A 16,481-nucleotide genomic window follows, 5' to 3' on the forward strand; every position below is an offset into this window, starting at 1 on the left:
AATCCTGTGTGAGCAGAAAGAATCTACCACTTAAATCCTAAATAGGGAATACTTTTTATCACTCTTGCATTTCTTGCTCTAATTGTTGATTATCTCTTATTGCAGCTGTGGCTACGATGAGAAGTACTGGGCGCAGAATAAGACACCCCCCGAATCAAGATTTTAAGCAGTAAAAAATATTGTCCGATCAACATAGCTATGCAAAAAAAGACTGTCCTGGGAGGTTTGAATTAAGCCTTCACCAACCTGGTTCAAACTTCAGTTTAACATGTTCCAGATGTTTTCTTCAGACACCCAGGCTGAAAAGCAAGGCATCAGACTTTGTGGAAGTCGCACTTTATAACTCAGAAAGTTTTGCTTTTTAAACCCAGATATTTACTTGCAATCTGGGGCTGCTCCACATTTCTGGTGATGAAGGGGAAATTCACTCCTCATATCCTCAGAGGCACCCCCCAGAGAATCCTGGGAACTGTAGTTTGTTTAGGGTACTAAAGAGTGTAGTTCAGGGATGGGTAAGCTACGGTTCCCAGGATTCTTTGAGGGAAGCCATGTGTTCTAAATGTGCTTTAAAGGTATGGTATATATGCAGCCAAAGACTTAAAGTGCTGCCATCCCTCTCTCACTATTTGTCCTGCTGGGAAACACGGTTACCTGCAGCCCTAATAAAAACAGCTGTCACGAGATTAGATAAATTCATGGAGGATGTTATCAGTGATTACTAGCCATGATGCCTATGTTCTCCCTCTACTGTTGGAGGAAGTATGCTTCCGAATCCCAGTTGCTGGAAACTGCAGGAGGAAAGAGTGCTCTTGCGCTCAGGTCCTGCTTGTGGGCTTCCTGGGGGCAATTGGTTGGCCACTATGAGGATGCTGGACTAGATAGCCTTTGCGTGTGTGTGGCTCGCTTTAATCCAAACCTAAAGTTCCAGCATGTACTTGAAGCTGTCCCACAAAATAGCATAGACTGGACATGGACTGCCTTCAAGTCGACTTATGGGTGACCCTATGAATAGGTTTTTCATTTGGTAAGCAGTATTCAGAGGTGGTTTGTCATTGTCTCCCTCTGAGGCTGAGGAGGAGTGACTGGCCCAAAGTCACCCAGTGAGCTTCATGGCTGTGTGGGGATTCAAACCCTTGTCTCCCAGGTCGTAGTCCAGCACCTTCACCACTACACCACAGTGGCTGGTGACCCCAAGACTAAAGAAACTTGCGGGCAATTGCCTAAGCAGCACAGTAGGTGGCAGTCATGGGATTGGTTTTTGGTTCTTCGTAAAACCTGAAGAAGCTTCAGAATATTTCAAAGATGCAAGAAACAGCTGTGCCAAAACAAAACAAAACAAAAATTAGAAAAGCTATTTTTGCAAGAGCACAATTGCTGCCTACTTTTTAATAATGTCAAAGTGCAAGGAGAGTCACTGGGAACTGCTGGAACTCCCAAAAAGCCAAAGGAAGCAGCACCAGGCAGGAAAAGAAAAGGGGAAGCAGTTCCACGTGATTTCTGGGCAGGCATTGCAACAAAATATATGAAGATGGAGCTGACCAGCTAGGAAGAAGGATTTAGAAGTGCTAAGCATCGGAGGATGGTCCACTAGGAAAAGTGGGGCACTGCCTCACCTACATCAGCCCACCTCCTGCCTGCCTGCCTGCCTTCTCACGTACAGCAACCAATCAGGAAGTATCTCTGCCTGTCATTGGCTTTGGCTTCACTTACGGTTAAGTATCCCTGCCTGCCTCCCTACCAGTCTCAATGGGCACCGGCCACCACTGGTGCTATGGATGCTGGAATTACAGGTGCAACCTCACGATGGCTTTGCTCAGATTAGTTGCCCCATGGGCCCCTTTAAGATCATGTAGCATATTGTATTTTCAGTCCCAAATATCCCTTCCTGGATGTAAGATTTCCTCAGACTCTCTCCAACGCTGATTTTGTTTAATTGGATTGAGGAGGATATTTCTGCTGAACAAAACCCCTGATGAAAGATACCGCTGATAGCAGCTGATTCTGCAGTAGCACAGCTCCATATTCCATTTTAGATGGAGTTTGTTAGTGATCCTATTGCACACTTTGCATAGGGAGAACCACATTTTCGGAGGAGAGGGGAATCCCGTTAGACACCATCCAAAGCTATCCCTAGGAGTTAACATCAGGCAAGCTCCTTTGCTGTGATGTTTTAGACACATGCTAAAAACTTCTTTGCCTTGGCAAAAAATTACGGATGTAATTTTATTATGTATGCTTCTTTTTAAATTCTCTTGATCTTCTCGATATTTTTTATAACTTTATTACATCTACCTGTTTTTCAATGTTGGTTTTATCTGCATTTTTAAATCAATGCTTATACTCTTCTTTTGTAGACTGCTTAAACTATTTATTGTGTTATTAAGCGGTCTATAAATGTTCTTAAGTTAACAAAATAAAAAATAGCTATAGGCACTTCCAGACAGTCACTGTTTTCAGAGTGGGATTCAGTTACATACCGCCAAATTCAAGTTGTGTGGTTATAGTTGATTGCGAAGACTTGCGCAGCAAACCCACTTTGTAAAAAGATCAGACTTTTCGTGATAAGGAAAGTGATGGGCAGATGCACTGGAAAGTGTTGGATAACACTTGTTTTGACACAACATCCCTCACCACAAACAAATCAGAATACATGCTTGTCAAATAGCTGACATTGTCTAACCTCCCCGGAGACAAATCAGGACAAATGCTCATCGAATAACCCGCATTGTCTAACCTCCCCACAGACAAATCAGGAGGAATGCTCACAAAATAGCCAACCTCGTCTAACATCCTCACAGACAAATCAGTACGAATTCTGAATAAACACATTGTCTGGAAGCACCCTGTAGGACCCGCTCAGCTGCGGACCAAGCAGCTGAGGGGAGGGGAGCTTGTGGATAGAATCTCTTGTCATTCCTTGGCGACTTCTCTTGAGGATTCTCTAGATGATATCCTGTCTCAGCTTCAGCTTGGAATGCAGTTGGGTTTCTTCCAGTTCCGTGACTCTGAGATAAACGAAAGACTTAGATAAACAGGATGAGATCTGGAAGAGACCAGCTATATTACTGTGGGGTGGGGAGGGTGCTTTGAGGAAAAGCTGGAACTCTTCAGGAGCAGAGGTTAATACATCAAAAGCTGTAGACAGATGGTAATGCAGACGGGCATCTTTGTTGCTGAAGTTAAAAAAGCAGCTGGGCAGAGGAATGTATCAAATAGCAATTAAACTAGGGGGGAAATATCTGGGGTAATAGTTTAAAACTGGGGCTGAGTTCTTCCTAAAGTGTCAGCCATTGGCTGAGCTTCCTTAATGTCACAGAGAGAATTTAAGTTGCCTTATACTCAGAGCTTGGAAGATTAATTTTAAAAAGTAATAAATTACAGTTACAATTACATGGCCCAAAAAAGTAGTAACTACTGTTACAATTGCATTTGCTCTGAAAGTAACGGATTGCTTTTTCTCAAAAGTAATCACTACAATTACATTTCAGTTGCTTTTTAAAAAAACGCCTACAAGGTGCTGGCTTTGGCTGCTGCGCATCTAAGTAGTCTAAAACAACATTAAAAATAAACACACACATACAGAGGTAGTAGAATAATTCTTTTTATCCATAAGATAGCAATGGTGGTCTCTGCACTGGTAGGGGAGGTAGGTAGGGGGCTGAGGGGGGGGGAAGTTGGAGCAGGGCCAACTGGAGACACAACATGTCACACCATACCTGTTGTTTGTTAAGGGTGCTGGGAATTGTAGCTCTGTGATGGGTAAACTACAGTTCCCAGGATCGTTGGGGGGGAAACCATGTGGCTTAAATATATGGTGTGTACGCAGGCAAAGCTAAAGATAGACACTTGTTTATTATTAAATTTATATCGCATTCTTCTCCCCGAAAGCAGCCCAGGGCAACACTGAAACAACAGGCTCATTCTGTGTCCACTGACGTTCACACTCTGTAGTCTTACACACGAATCGGTCCAAGTTGTCATGACTCTGGGATCCAGCAGAGTGGTTCAACAATCAACCCCTCTTCCCAAGGAACTCTGGGAGTTGTTGCTGTGTGAGGGGAATAGGGGTCTCCTAACAACTCTCACCCCCCTCACAATCTACAGTTCCCAGGATTCTTTGGGAGAAACCATGATTAAAGTGGAATAATAGTGAAATAAAGGCAGGGCCGGTGACAGCCTGCCCTGGCCCCCTGCTCCCAGCCCCCCCTCCCGTACAGACCGTGTGGGACTGTTCCACCTACCTCTTGTCTCTTTCTGTGAATGCCCTGCACACTGGGCGTGCAGGTTACTGCCATCAACCAAGATGGCGGTGGAGGCTTCTCTAAGGGGCTGATACCTCTACTGCCATCTTCATTGATGGCACACATGCCTACCATCAATCAAGATGGCAGGAGGGGCATCAGCCCCTTAGAGAAGCCTCTGCTGCCATCTCGGTTGATGGCAGCTGCACACACAGCATGCAGGGCATTCACAGAAAGGGAGGGAGGTAGAGTTGGCAGGCGCTGCAGGCCTGCAATCTATAGGAAGGGCTGGGAGCTCCATCTCTGCAATCTGCGGCAGGGTCGGGAGTCGACCCTGCCAAGGATCACAGAAGGGGAGTGCTGCCCCCACACCCTAAGGAGGGGTTCTTCAGGGGACCTCGGCCAAGGCCCAACCTGGCCACCATTTGGCACCAGTCCTGAATAAAGGTATGGTGTGAATGTGGTCCAAGAGAGAGACTGTGGAACAGAGGAAGAGTGCCCATCTTCATGCCAGAGGGTTGGCCCTTTAAGGCTCTGCAGAGTTCTCTACAACGGGGTGGAACCTGGAGGAGGCAGTCTGGAGACAGAGGCACAAAATACCTCAGTCCGCTCCCAACTTTGTTGGAGCAAGTTACTCACTCAGAGCTGTTTGAGGTCCAGTAAGCCAAAGTCTCAGACCAGATCATGACACAAGCCAGTGGAGTGACATAATATAAAGAAAATAAAAGAAGCAAAATGTAAGGCTGCTGTCCTACTGCTCGGCTTCCAGAATATGCTTTGCTGCCATATACGTATGTATGGCCTGCAAGGAAAGAGCCCTGCCCTCACTCAGAACATAGGGATGGTTTTGATAGGCTTAACAGGGCTCCAAGAGGAAGGCAATGGTAAACCACCTCTGAATACTGCTTACCATGAGAACCCTCTTCATAGGGTCACCCTAAGTTGGCAACCCACCAAAATGTACCAACAGGGGCATGTGGGGCAGTAGTTGTTGTTGTTATGGGCCTTCAAGTCGACTGCAACGTATGGCGACCCTATGAATCAGCGACCTCCAACAGCATCTGTCGTGAACCACCCTGTTCAGATCTGGTAAATTCACGTCTGTGGCTTCCTTGATGGAATCAATCCATCTCTTGTTTGGCCTTCCTCTTTTTCTGCTCCCTTTTGTTTTGCCCAGCATTATTGTCTTTTCTAGTGAATCATGTCTTCTCATGATGTGTCTAAAGTATGATAACTTCAGTTTCATCATTTTAGCTTCTAGTGACAGTTCTGGTTTAATTTGTTCTAACACCCAATTGTTTGTCTTTTTCGCAGTCCATGGTATGCGCAAAGCTCTCCTCCAACACCACATTTCAAATGAATTGATTTTTTCTCCTATCTGCTTTTTTCATTGTCCAACTTTCACTTCCATCCATATAGATGGGAATACCATGGTCTGAATGATCCTGACTTTAGTATTCAGTGATACATCTTTGCATTTGAGAACCTTTTCTAGTGGTTGCATAGCTGACCTCACCAGTCCAACCGCCTTTTGATTTCTTGACTGTTGTCTCCATTTTGATTAATGACTGTGCCAAGCTATTGATAATCCTTGACAAGTTCAATGTCCTCATTGTCAACTTTAAAGTTACATTAATCTCCTGTTATCATTACTTTAGTCTTTACTCCCTCCAATCTTCACACCTCCTTCATCTTTCCGCTTTCCTGCTTTCCGTATGATATGTTCTGCATATAGATTAAACATATAGGGTGAAAAAATACACCTCTGTCTCACACCCTTTCTGACTGGGACCAAATCAGTTTCTCCATATTCTGTCCTTACAGTAGCCTCTTGTCCAGAGTATAGGTTGTGCATCAGGACAATCAGATGCTGTGGCACCCCCATTTCTTTTAAAGCGTTCCATAGTTTTTCATGATCTACCCAACCGAACGCTTTGCTGTAATCTATAAAGCACAGGGTGATTTTCTTCTGAAATTCTTTGGGCCATTCCATTATCCAACATATGTTTGGTACCTCTTCCCTTTCTAAATCCAGCTTGGACATCTGGCATTTCTCACTCCATACATGGTAAGAGCCTTTGTTGTAGAATCTTGAGCATTACTTTACTTGCATGGGATATTAAGTTTGATCATTACTGCCTTCCCTGGGATCCCCTTTCTTTGGAATTGGGATGTATATTGAACGCTTCCCCTCTGAGGGCCATTGTTTTATTTTCCATATTTGTTGACACATTTTTGTCAAAATTTGGACAGATTCAGTCTCAGTAACTTGTAGCAACTCTATTGGAATGCCATCTGTTCCTGGTGATTTGTTTCTTCCAAGAATTTTAAGAGCAGCTTTCACCTTATATCCTAAAATTTCTGGTTCCTCATCATACGGTTCCTCGGTGAATGAATCTGTCATCCTTGCATCTCTTTTATATAGTTCTTCAGTGTATTGCTTCCATCTTCCTTTTATTTTATCTCGGTCAGTCAGTGTGTTTTCCTGTTGATTATTCAACATCCCTATTCTTGGTTTTAATTTCCCTTTAATTTCTCTAATCTTTAGGAATAGGGCTCTTGTTCTACCTTTTTTGTTGTTCTCTTCTATTTCTATACAATAACTATTATATAGTTCTCTTTGTCCCTACGTACTAGTTACTGTATTACTGCATTTAGGGTTCTGACCGTGTTTCTATCTCCTTTTGCTTTTCCCTCCCTTTTCTTTAACCATTTTAAGAACTTTGTCAGTTATCCATTGAGGTCTTTTTCTCTTTTTAACTAGAGGTATTTTCTTTTTGCATTCTTCCCTGATAATGTCTCTGACTTCAATCCATAGTTTTTCTGGTTCTTTATCAACTAAGTTTAAAGCCTGAAACCTGTTCCTTATTTGTTCTTTATATTCTTCTGGGATATTATTTAAATTGTATTTTGGCATTATGAGTGCTTTGTTGTCATTCTTTAGCTTTATTCTGATTTTCGATACGACCAGTTCATGATCTGTACCGCAGTCTGCTCCTAGTCTTGTTTTTGCAGAAAGTATGGAACTTCGCATCTTCTGCTACCAATTATAGAATCAATTTAGGAATTATAGAATCAATTTGACCATCTGGTGATGTCCACGTGTACAGTTGTCTTCTTGGTCGCTCAAAAAATGTGTTGGCGAGAAACAAATTATTGGTTTCACAGAATTCAATAAGTCTTTCTCCTGCTTAATTTCTATCTCCTAAGCCCATTTCCCCACAATTTCTAGTTCTTCTCTGTTCCCTACTTTTGCATTCCAGTCCCCCATGATTATCAGAACATCTTGTTCTGGTGTGTGATGAATTTCTTCCTGTACTTCTGTGTAAAATCTCTCCAATTCCTCCTCTTCTTCATTTGCCGTTGGAGCATAGACTTGGGTGATGGTTATGTTAATAGGTTTCCCATTAAATCTCATTGATATAGCTCACTCAGACCTTGCGTTATAGTTCCTAATTGCTTTTGCTACATCACTTCTCACTATTAAAGCAACCCCATTTCTTCTTAATTTCTCATTTCCTGCATAAAATGTTTTCTATCTGCCTGATTGAAAATGTCCCATTTGCATCCATTTAATTCACTCACACCAAGTATGGTAATGTTGATACGTTCCATTTCTTGCTTGACAATTTCTAACTTTCCCTGGTTCATGCTTCTCACATTCCATATTCCTATTGTGTACATTGTACAACTCTGGACTCTCCTTTTGCATCTGTGCACATCAGCCTCTGGGCTTCCTTTCAGCTTTGACCCTGCTGCATCATTAGTCATAGTGCTATACGTACTTGTCTGTTGTTTTTCCCCAGTAGGTTGATGAGTGCCTTCTGTCCTGGGGGTCTCATCTTCCAGCACTATCTCGTGTTGCATTTTGGATACTCTGTTCATAGGGTTTTCGTGGTAAGAGGCATTCCGAGGTGGTTTACCATTGCCATCCTCTGAATCTGGTTGCATTTTAGTCTGGTATCTCAGGTTTGACCATTTCACCTTGGGTGCCCCTGCTAGGAGTCTAGCCTCTTGGTCTAGACTCCTGACGGCATTGTTCTCAGCTTCTTTGATGCTCTCAAACCCCCTCACCATGTTAAGGAGTGCATCCTAGAGGAGAAAAGGAATACTAGAATTGCCTCTTGGTCTGATCCAGCAGGGCTGGATACCTTCTTCCCCTGGTACCTTCTTATGCTTTAAATTGGAAGGACCAGGACTGAACATGAGACTTTCTGCATGGAAAGCATGAACTCCACCAATGAGCTACATCCCTACATTCGACTGTGCATAATTGGAAGGAGCTAGATAGGCACAAGCCTCCTGATTTGGAGGAGTAGGTCTGGGACGTCTCTCACTCCTTACGCCCTCTTTCCCCTCTCCAGCCATGGATTCCTTGCCTCTCTTGGTGCTTCTCTCTTCCCTTCCTTGCTGTAACTCGCTGTGAAGTCTTCCACTTGCAGCTCTTCTCTCTGGGAATATGCAGCACCTATTCTACAGCAAGAACAGACCTCCAATCCCACCCTCCCCACCAGTTAGGAAGAGGTCATCACAGCAGTTTTCATGCCCTCTGATGCCATCTCTAGGAGCCAGAACTCTGTGGTTTTAATGCTTTGGAGTCTGATCTTTGGACCATCTCGCCATAAGAAGAGCCCTGCAGGATCAGGCCAGTGGCCCACCTAGTCTAGCATCCTGTTCTCACAGTGGCCAACCAGTTGCCTCAATGGGAAGCCCACAAGGAGCACCTGAGTGCAAGAGCACTCTCCCTACCTGCGATTCCCAGCAACTGGCCTTTAGAAGCAGATGGTATATACTGCCTCTGACATAGAATTGAATCATAAACAAACAGCCACTTAGCAGTCTCTCTCTCTCTCTCACACACACACACACACACGCACACACAATTAGCACAAGCACATATCCTCCCCCCCCCCATGGCATAGGCTTGAGCCAAAAGGAGGGTTTTTTCAAGCTTAAATGTGACTGTGTTTTCAGCAGGTAAGGGGGAGTCGCAACAGAGGAGGGCAAAAGGTTACCTGTCTGCCACTACCCCATCATTCCCCAGCTTTGACCCCCCACATACACAGCCTCTCCCACCATCGCCTCAACAGTTAGGCTTGTGGGGAGAGAGACTCCCCTTGATTTCAATACGAGCTTTTTAAAAGCAGGGCAGAGCCAAGGAGGGGAGGCTGTGGCCAGATGAGGAGGCTCTCACATGGTGGTGGTTTTGCACCTGTAACCAAGCCTAAGCATATGCAACCGCAATAACCAGGCCTTGCTTCCCTGTTGACCTTTGGCGCCGCTGCCTTCGCTGTTTACCCAGCATTGCATTGTGGGTTGTAAGCTCCTCTGGGCGGGGACCTGCTCTCTTTTGTACTCTGTAAGGTAAGGGTGGAGAACCTCAGGCTGGGGAGCAAATGTGGCTCTCCAGGCCTCTCTGTCTGGCCCTCTGGACTTTCACCAGATGAAACCCCCTCCCCAGCCACACCCCTCATCGGCCCACCTCCAGTGTTTTTGTCTGGCTGGGATGTGATCTTGAACTCTGATAATGCCTCTTGCTTGCCTGGATGGAGGTTAGAGAGGGGTGCGTGTAGAAACTGCTGCACAAATAACATTTACATTCATTGCACTGCCCACATTTGCCTCTGGCCCCTTCACCATAGCATATGGCCCCCCGAGGGTTGCCCAGAAGGCAATGTGGCCCTCGGGCCAAAACAGATGTCCCACCATTCTGACAGAGCATCATGCACTGATGCTGCTACATAAATAAATAGGCGAATTTCCACACATCTGAGTTGTTTCTGTTGCAACAGAGACTCCTCTAGCGCTAGTCTGACTATGCTGACTACATCTCCCAGGATCCTTAGGGAGGGCAAGCGGGGGGAGAGAAACCAGGATTGTAAAGGGTAGGGAATCCAGGTGTGTTTTTCTAGGCCTGCTTGTCTTTCATTTGTCTCTTTATTTTAGAAGTTATTTGGTGTTGCACAGAGCAGAGCTTGGAAAAGTTACTTTTTTGAACTACAACTCCCATCAGCCCAATCCAGTGGCCATGTTGGCTGGGGCTGATGGGAGTTGTAGTTCAAAAAAGTAACTTTTCCAAGCTCTGCGACAGATCCTATCAGCTTTGCTAATGGTGGGCTAAAGAAGAGATGATAACACGGGGAGTCCTTGCTGTTCCAATCCCATGTCATTCAGAGAACCTGTTTGGGCCCTCTTTGACTGAGAGAAGGGACTGTGTGGCCTTAAGGTCAATTGAGAGAGAGACCAAGTAATGCCCAAGAGAGAAATACAGAACTTGGCAGGAAAAAAAGTGCAGGACAACAAAGGTTGGCAAGAGAGAACCATTTTATTTTTGTAAAGAAAAAGCATGTGACAAAAAGATTATATTTTGCAATGTTGCCCCGTAAGTGTTCTGTCACAGTATTAATGCTCCTTCCATGAAAGGGCACAGATGTAAACCCCCCTCCAAGAAGGTAAACGTTGAAACAGGTTATTTGATGAGAAGGACAACATAAAGTGTTTGTAACATTCCAGTGGTATATATCCTAAGGAGCAACCTTGGCATGTAGAAATTTATAACCACATTGCATCTATCCGCACACACACTAAGGTCCACTGAAAATTCACATCTGAGCTTAAAGATATAAAAAGAAACCACAATAGAAAAACAGAATCTAAGTGACCAAGAACTGCTACAGACCCACCACCATCTCTGGGTCACTGAGGTCAGCAGAAGTTCCAGCAATAAAGGTTTTTGAAAAATAATTCCTCTTTTAAGAGCAAGAATTTTCTTAGAGCCCAATAAAGGGGGGGGCTGGGTTGCAAAATCCAGCGTTTGCAAGTAGAGAATATAAGATATAAATATTAACATACATCATTTTACTTACTCATAGAAACTACAATAGCGCAAATTCAGTATGTTACATTGCAGTTGTTCAGGCTGTGTATTAACACTGGGATTTGGTTGTAAAAAGCAGCGATCATGACATACAATTGGGCAACAACACACTCCATTTGCATCACATGAACATACAGAATACTGTCTCCACCTAGTGGAAAGACCACATGTGAGCTTGCTTTGGTCTATTGCTAAATATGAGTTGGGGGAGGAGTGGGCACATACACACATAACCCATCCAGAGTTTATTTTTCTGACTCATTATTTTCAAACAGAAAGACAGATCCAATTGTAAACCCCCCCCCCCAAACTTCAAAGAGAGTGCAATCCAATCCACTGTAGGTTGTATGCTTAATTCTGGATCAGCTTTCCTACGGACCAACTGTCTTGTATGTCTTGTATGAATTAAGTCTGTTTGTTAGCCAACGCACAATCCCACCACTGTGCTCAAACATAGAATCTGAACCTTTACAGCTTTCTTTGCATAGAATGGAAAGCAAAAGGAGAGCTGTGTGTCGTCAACATGTTCATGGGATCAAATCCCCAAAAGACCTCTCCAAGTGGTTCCATGTTGATGTTAAATAGTACAGGGGTCAGTATGGAACCCAAATGAACCTCGAGGGCATTGGCCACGGGGCCTCATCTTCTGGGATCTGTCAGATGGAACCACCACGGCTCAGTGGTACAGCAGCTGCTTTGCATGCAGAAGGTCCCAGGTTTGGTCCTGGCATCGCCAGGTAAGGTTGAGAATGACTCCCTGTATGAAACCCCAGAGAGCCGCTGCCAGTCAGTGTACCGTAGACAACATTGACCAATGGTATGACTCGGTATAAGGTAGCTTCCTATTTCCTTCCATTTCCTCTTCCAGACAGATGCCCAAGAAGGACGCTTTGGCCAATGGTATGGAATCCACTAAGTCCAAAAAGGATGCACCTCCACAAGTCATCCACTAAGGTAGTCCCCAAACCAGACCTGCACCCGGATTGGGATAAATAATGTGTCTCATTTCTATTTCCCCCCCTAAAAGCCCTTTTATACAGGACTCGAGGAAATCCCACTGAATTGGAATGGACTGAAATAACCATCAAAATAACGATAAGGCAACGTTACATGATTCTATTGCTCCTGGAGTTCCCTGAGTTTTGGAAGGAGAATGGTAAAGACTTTGCATAGAAGTGCTTGCAGCTTTCCTCTTTGCTTAGCCTCAGACATTGTGGATTGAACAAGTAATAGAAGCAAAGCATTGATTTCAGCATAAAGTTGATTCTTCATTGGCATTGCTCTGGTCCAAGGTTTCCAAAAGCTCTCCCGAAGGGGCTCAGTTTATCTCTAACCGGATCTCGGCCTGGACAGGAGCAGAACTTCCTAAAAGTACAATCCGAGAGAGTCATATAGGGTAAGTAAGAGAGCTTATACCAAAAGATATATAAGACCACTTCTTCTAACTGGTTATAACTTTAAGTTTTATGTTAGCCTTATCTGGGGTCTGCTGTGGGATACGTGGGTGGGAGTAACCCTATTGAGTTCAGTGTGATTTACATCTGAGTAAATATGCATAGAATCGCAGGCTTAAGTTAACAGAAAGCTAGGGCTGTGCCAAAAATTTCAAAAAATTATTTTTCAGAAGTTCTTTGGGTGGGTGGGAGCAAAACAAACCCATCACAAAATTCAGGGTGGATTTCTCCATAATTCTGGGGAGGGGGCAGAGGCTTAGTGTATGGATCCTTACACCTTGACCAGGGTTTTTCCCTGTGCCACTCACAGCCAAAATTCCCATGCCGCTCACAGTGGCACAAGGCAGTCCTTCTCCATAACTTCCCACTACTCCCACTTCCTGGAATACCCTTGGCAGCAACGCCAAATCATGCCACACCATGTTGCCCCCAAAGCATCTTGGGAAGTATGGCTGGTGGGAAGTGGGGTGAGGATTAACGCACAGGTTTCTGCCATCTGCACTTCTTCTTGAGACCCAGAAAAGTAAATAGTAAACCTCAACCCAAAAAATTCAGAGAAATGGTTCCTCTCCTTGCCCCCAAAGAAAACTAGTCCACATTTTCACAGAGGGAGAATATACAGGAAGAAGGTGGAGATTTCAATCCAGTCTTATAAATAGCATTTATATCCCACACTTCCCGCTAAGAGTTCACAGCAACACACACACGGATTCTCCCAGACATGGGCCATATTTACGCTATTCATTTATTCCACTTTATACAGTCCAGGCTTCGCCCAAAGAATCCTGAGAAGTGTAGCTTGTGAAAGATGGTGAGAGCTGTTAGGAGAACCCAGTTCCCCTCATAGAGCTACAATTGCCAGAGCGGTTTAACAGAATCCCTCTTCCCAGAGAACTCTGGGAATTGTAGCTCTGTGAGGGGAATAGGGGTTTCCTAACAACTCTCAGCACCCTTCACAAACTACAGCTCCCAGGATTCTTTGAAGGAAGCCAGGACTGTGAAGTGGAATAAATGCATGGTGTGGATGTGGCCTATATGCTCTTCCAACCTATATCTTAGGTTGCAATCACACTATTTCGTCTGATGGAACCCAGTGGGGGCCACTGAGAATGAAGCCCGCCTCGATCTGCATACACACCAAGGCTGGCTCTAGGTTTGAGGGGCCTTGGGCAAGGTAACCTCTGATGGACCCCCTCATCCACATCAAACTCTGGCATGCCTATCTGGTGGAGAGTAGCAGTGGTGGTGGCAGCAGCACTTTCAACAGCATTCCAGAGGAGGGAGCACTCCAAAGCTTTCCAAACTCGGCCAGGTAGTTGTGTAGCTGCCATTTTAATTTCCAGAATACTTACCAATAAATCTGAGGTTTGTTTGGAGATTATAAGATGCCCTGTGGGGGGGAAACACAAAGGAGACAAGATGAGGCACATTGGAGGTCTCTAGTTCTGGCTAGCATTGAAACGAATTTCAGTTTTGTGGCAGCCAAAATCTACTGCCTGAGGAAGCCATCTTACTAATGGTAGGTCTAATGGTGGGGCCCGCCTTGGTCAGCTACAGAAACAATTCAAGATTATCGGGATATCAAGTAGCATCAAGTAATATTCTGCCAAAGACTTGGCAAATGCCACAAAATGGAGTAAGCCCAAGACCGCAGCTCCTTAGGACTTACCACCAACAGTGAAACATCCTGATTGCATGGTAAAACATGCAATGGATCCATCTTGGCCTGCAACAAGAAAAGAGGGGAAGACTTGAGGTTCTTGGACATCTCTCGGACTGAAACAAAAACTGCTTAAAAGGTTTCTTCAAAATTTCTTTTTTTGATCTGAGGACCACATGCCAAAGTGGGTGTGGCTGAAGTGCAAAAGTAGGTGGAGCCAAAGCCAAATGGAATATATTAATACATCTGATGGGCAGAGCAGTTCAATCCCCCAATCCATTGTGTGGAGGGGGGTGTTGTATAGGCAGAGGTGTCACTCTATCCAGCCCTGCCTGGTTCTACGGGGAGCCTTGCCAGTGAAGAGTGCCCCAATGTGCTTGCCCAAATGATAGATGGGCTTTACCACCAGCGGTATCCCCACCAGTGATAATCAGCAGGAACCCCTGAAATGGGGCATTTTGGGAGTAGGCAGAGCTAGGCTACAACAGAATCATCTGGATCCAGAGCCAGCCTTGCTGCCTTCACATTATTTGCAATCAGCCTGATCTGGGCCTCTTTGCTGCACCAGCCGGGAGCAGGCAGAGCAAAGAGGAAGTTTTTCCACACACACACTGCCTGCCCTGGCTGGTGTGGGTCAAAGGGGAGATGCGGGTCAACCTCTGTCTTGTTGCCAGGTAGCTGCAAACAAAACTGGCCTGTTTGGAAGGGCTGTTTGTTTGCACTGACCTTTTATTTAATGAGTGTATGCACAAAGTTAAAAGGACTGTTTTAAAAATGTAGTATTTCAGTGAATCCATATAAGAGGTCAATTTTAGGAACCATGATGGGACAACATTGAACTGAATTGTCAACTGTTTAAAGAAGACTGCTTTCATTCATTATGTGTGTGCATGCAGAACAATCCTATGTAGCCCTACGTATATGCAAGCCCCACTGAGTTCAGTGAGGCTTACTCCCATGTAAGTGGGCACAGGCCTGCAGCCTTCTATCCTGCGTATTTGCAAGGAAGGCGGATGGGGAGAAAAACTGTGACTGGTTGGCTCTTCTACTGTGAACCCTGGCTCTGCCTACCATTAACTGTCCCATCAGTACCAAAAGGCATCAGCCTCCATTGCCCCCCCCCGCTGGCCTGCTCTTGTGATTTTCTCTCCCCTCCCCACAAAAAATTACTTCCTCATTGAGAATAGATTGGAGCGCTCCTTCCTGCTTTTTGCTCCTCAGCGGGGAGGGAAATTGCTAGACCAGAGAAGACAGCAACGTCCTAGGACACCAGAGCAGAGAGTGCTGCAATCTACCCCTCCCTGATGCTGGTGGCTGTGGCAGTCAATTCAATTGGGGGTTGGCAGGCATTTTTAAAAACCTTAATGGATTCATCACCCCTGCCCACTAGGGATGGAGGAGAAATTAAATTTAGTTCGTATTTCAAGCCAAATTATCAAATTTGCAGTTTCTGAAACAATATGCGAAATGAAACATAGGGCTCATCTACACGGGGATTTACTGTGGGTCTGGTGCTACTCACATCCCCTTTTAATTTGCACGGTTCACATGACGTTACTGGCAAACAGAAGCTATCACAGTTTTCCCGCTGTATATCTGTACTAAGCCAATCCTCTGATAATATGAAAAGGGAAGGAACAAATGTCTTCACTCCGGATCTCTAGTGCTTGCAGATGCTTTGCTCCAATGCTTTTAGGTGGGTGTGTGAATCGTTCCCCTCTCCACACCCCCTCCCTCCCCTCCTCCCTTCATTCATTTCAATTCCTGAGGGCCAAAGAGAAACATCTGGCTCTCTCTCCCATTCTGCTGGGATTTTTATGTTGTTGCAAATGTTAGTCAAAACAGAGTACAGAAATGTGTTTATTAGGATAAATTCGCACTAAAATTCTGGAGAATTTTCATAAGGATTTTTTTAAATCACAAATTGCTGCAGAAATGAGGAGAGCTGAATTTAAGATTGGATACATGAAAAACTGATGGAACCATCCCTACTGCCCATCCTAAGACTTACCATCGACTCTGAAAAGTAAAATACGGAACTGCCGGGGATCCACCTTGACCTACAACAAAATAATGAGGAGACAACTTAAAACACATACTACACACACTCATCTGTAGAGCTGGAATGATTTTGTTCCAAAAATATTCTCATCAAAATTCTCCTTTGCAGATTTTGGGAGGCAATATTCTCTTAAGGACTCATATATTCTCCAAATAATCTGTTTTTATGATGTTTTAAAGTGTTTTTA

The 16,481-nt window shown here is 44.6% G+C and overlaps 2 long non-coding RNA genes across 2 annotated transcripts; one reads left to right on the forward strand and one right to left on the reverse strand.

The window, feature by feature from the left end:
- The first annotated feature begins 1,429 nt into the window (after positions 1–1,429).
- Positions 1,430–16,355, forward strand: LOC133375374 (uncharacterized). The gene is made up of 3 exons (XR_009760189.1): positions 1,430–1,711; positions 12,146–12,514; positions 16,166–16,355. It is a non-coding gene; the product is annotated as an uncharacterized LOC133375374 (long non-coding RNA).
- Positions 10,548–16,317, reverse strand: LOC133375373 (uncharacterized). The gene is made up of 4 exons (XR_009760188.1): positions 16,244–16,317; positions 14,242–14,298; positions 13,925–13,962; positions 10,548–12,483 (listed from the first exon to the last, which is right to left on the reverse strand). It is a non-coding gene; the product is annotated as an uncharacterized LOC133375373 (long non-coding RNA).
- Positions 16,356–16,481: the final 126 nt, after the last annotated feature.

This window comes from Rhineura floridana, unplaced genomic scaffold, assembly GCF_030035675.1.
Source record: "Rhineura floridana isolate rRhiFlo1 unplaced genomic scaffold, rRhiFlo1.hap2 scaffold_19, whole genome shotgun sequence".
Lineage (NCBI taxonomy): Eukaryota > Metazoa > Chordata > Lepidosauria > Squamata > Rhineuridae > Rhineura > Rhineura floridana.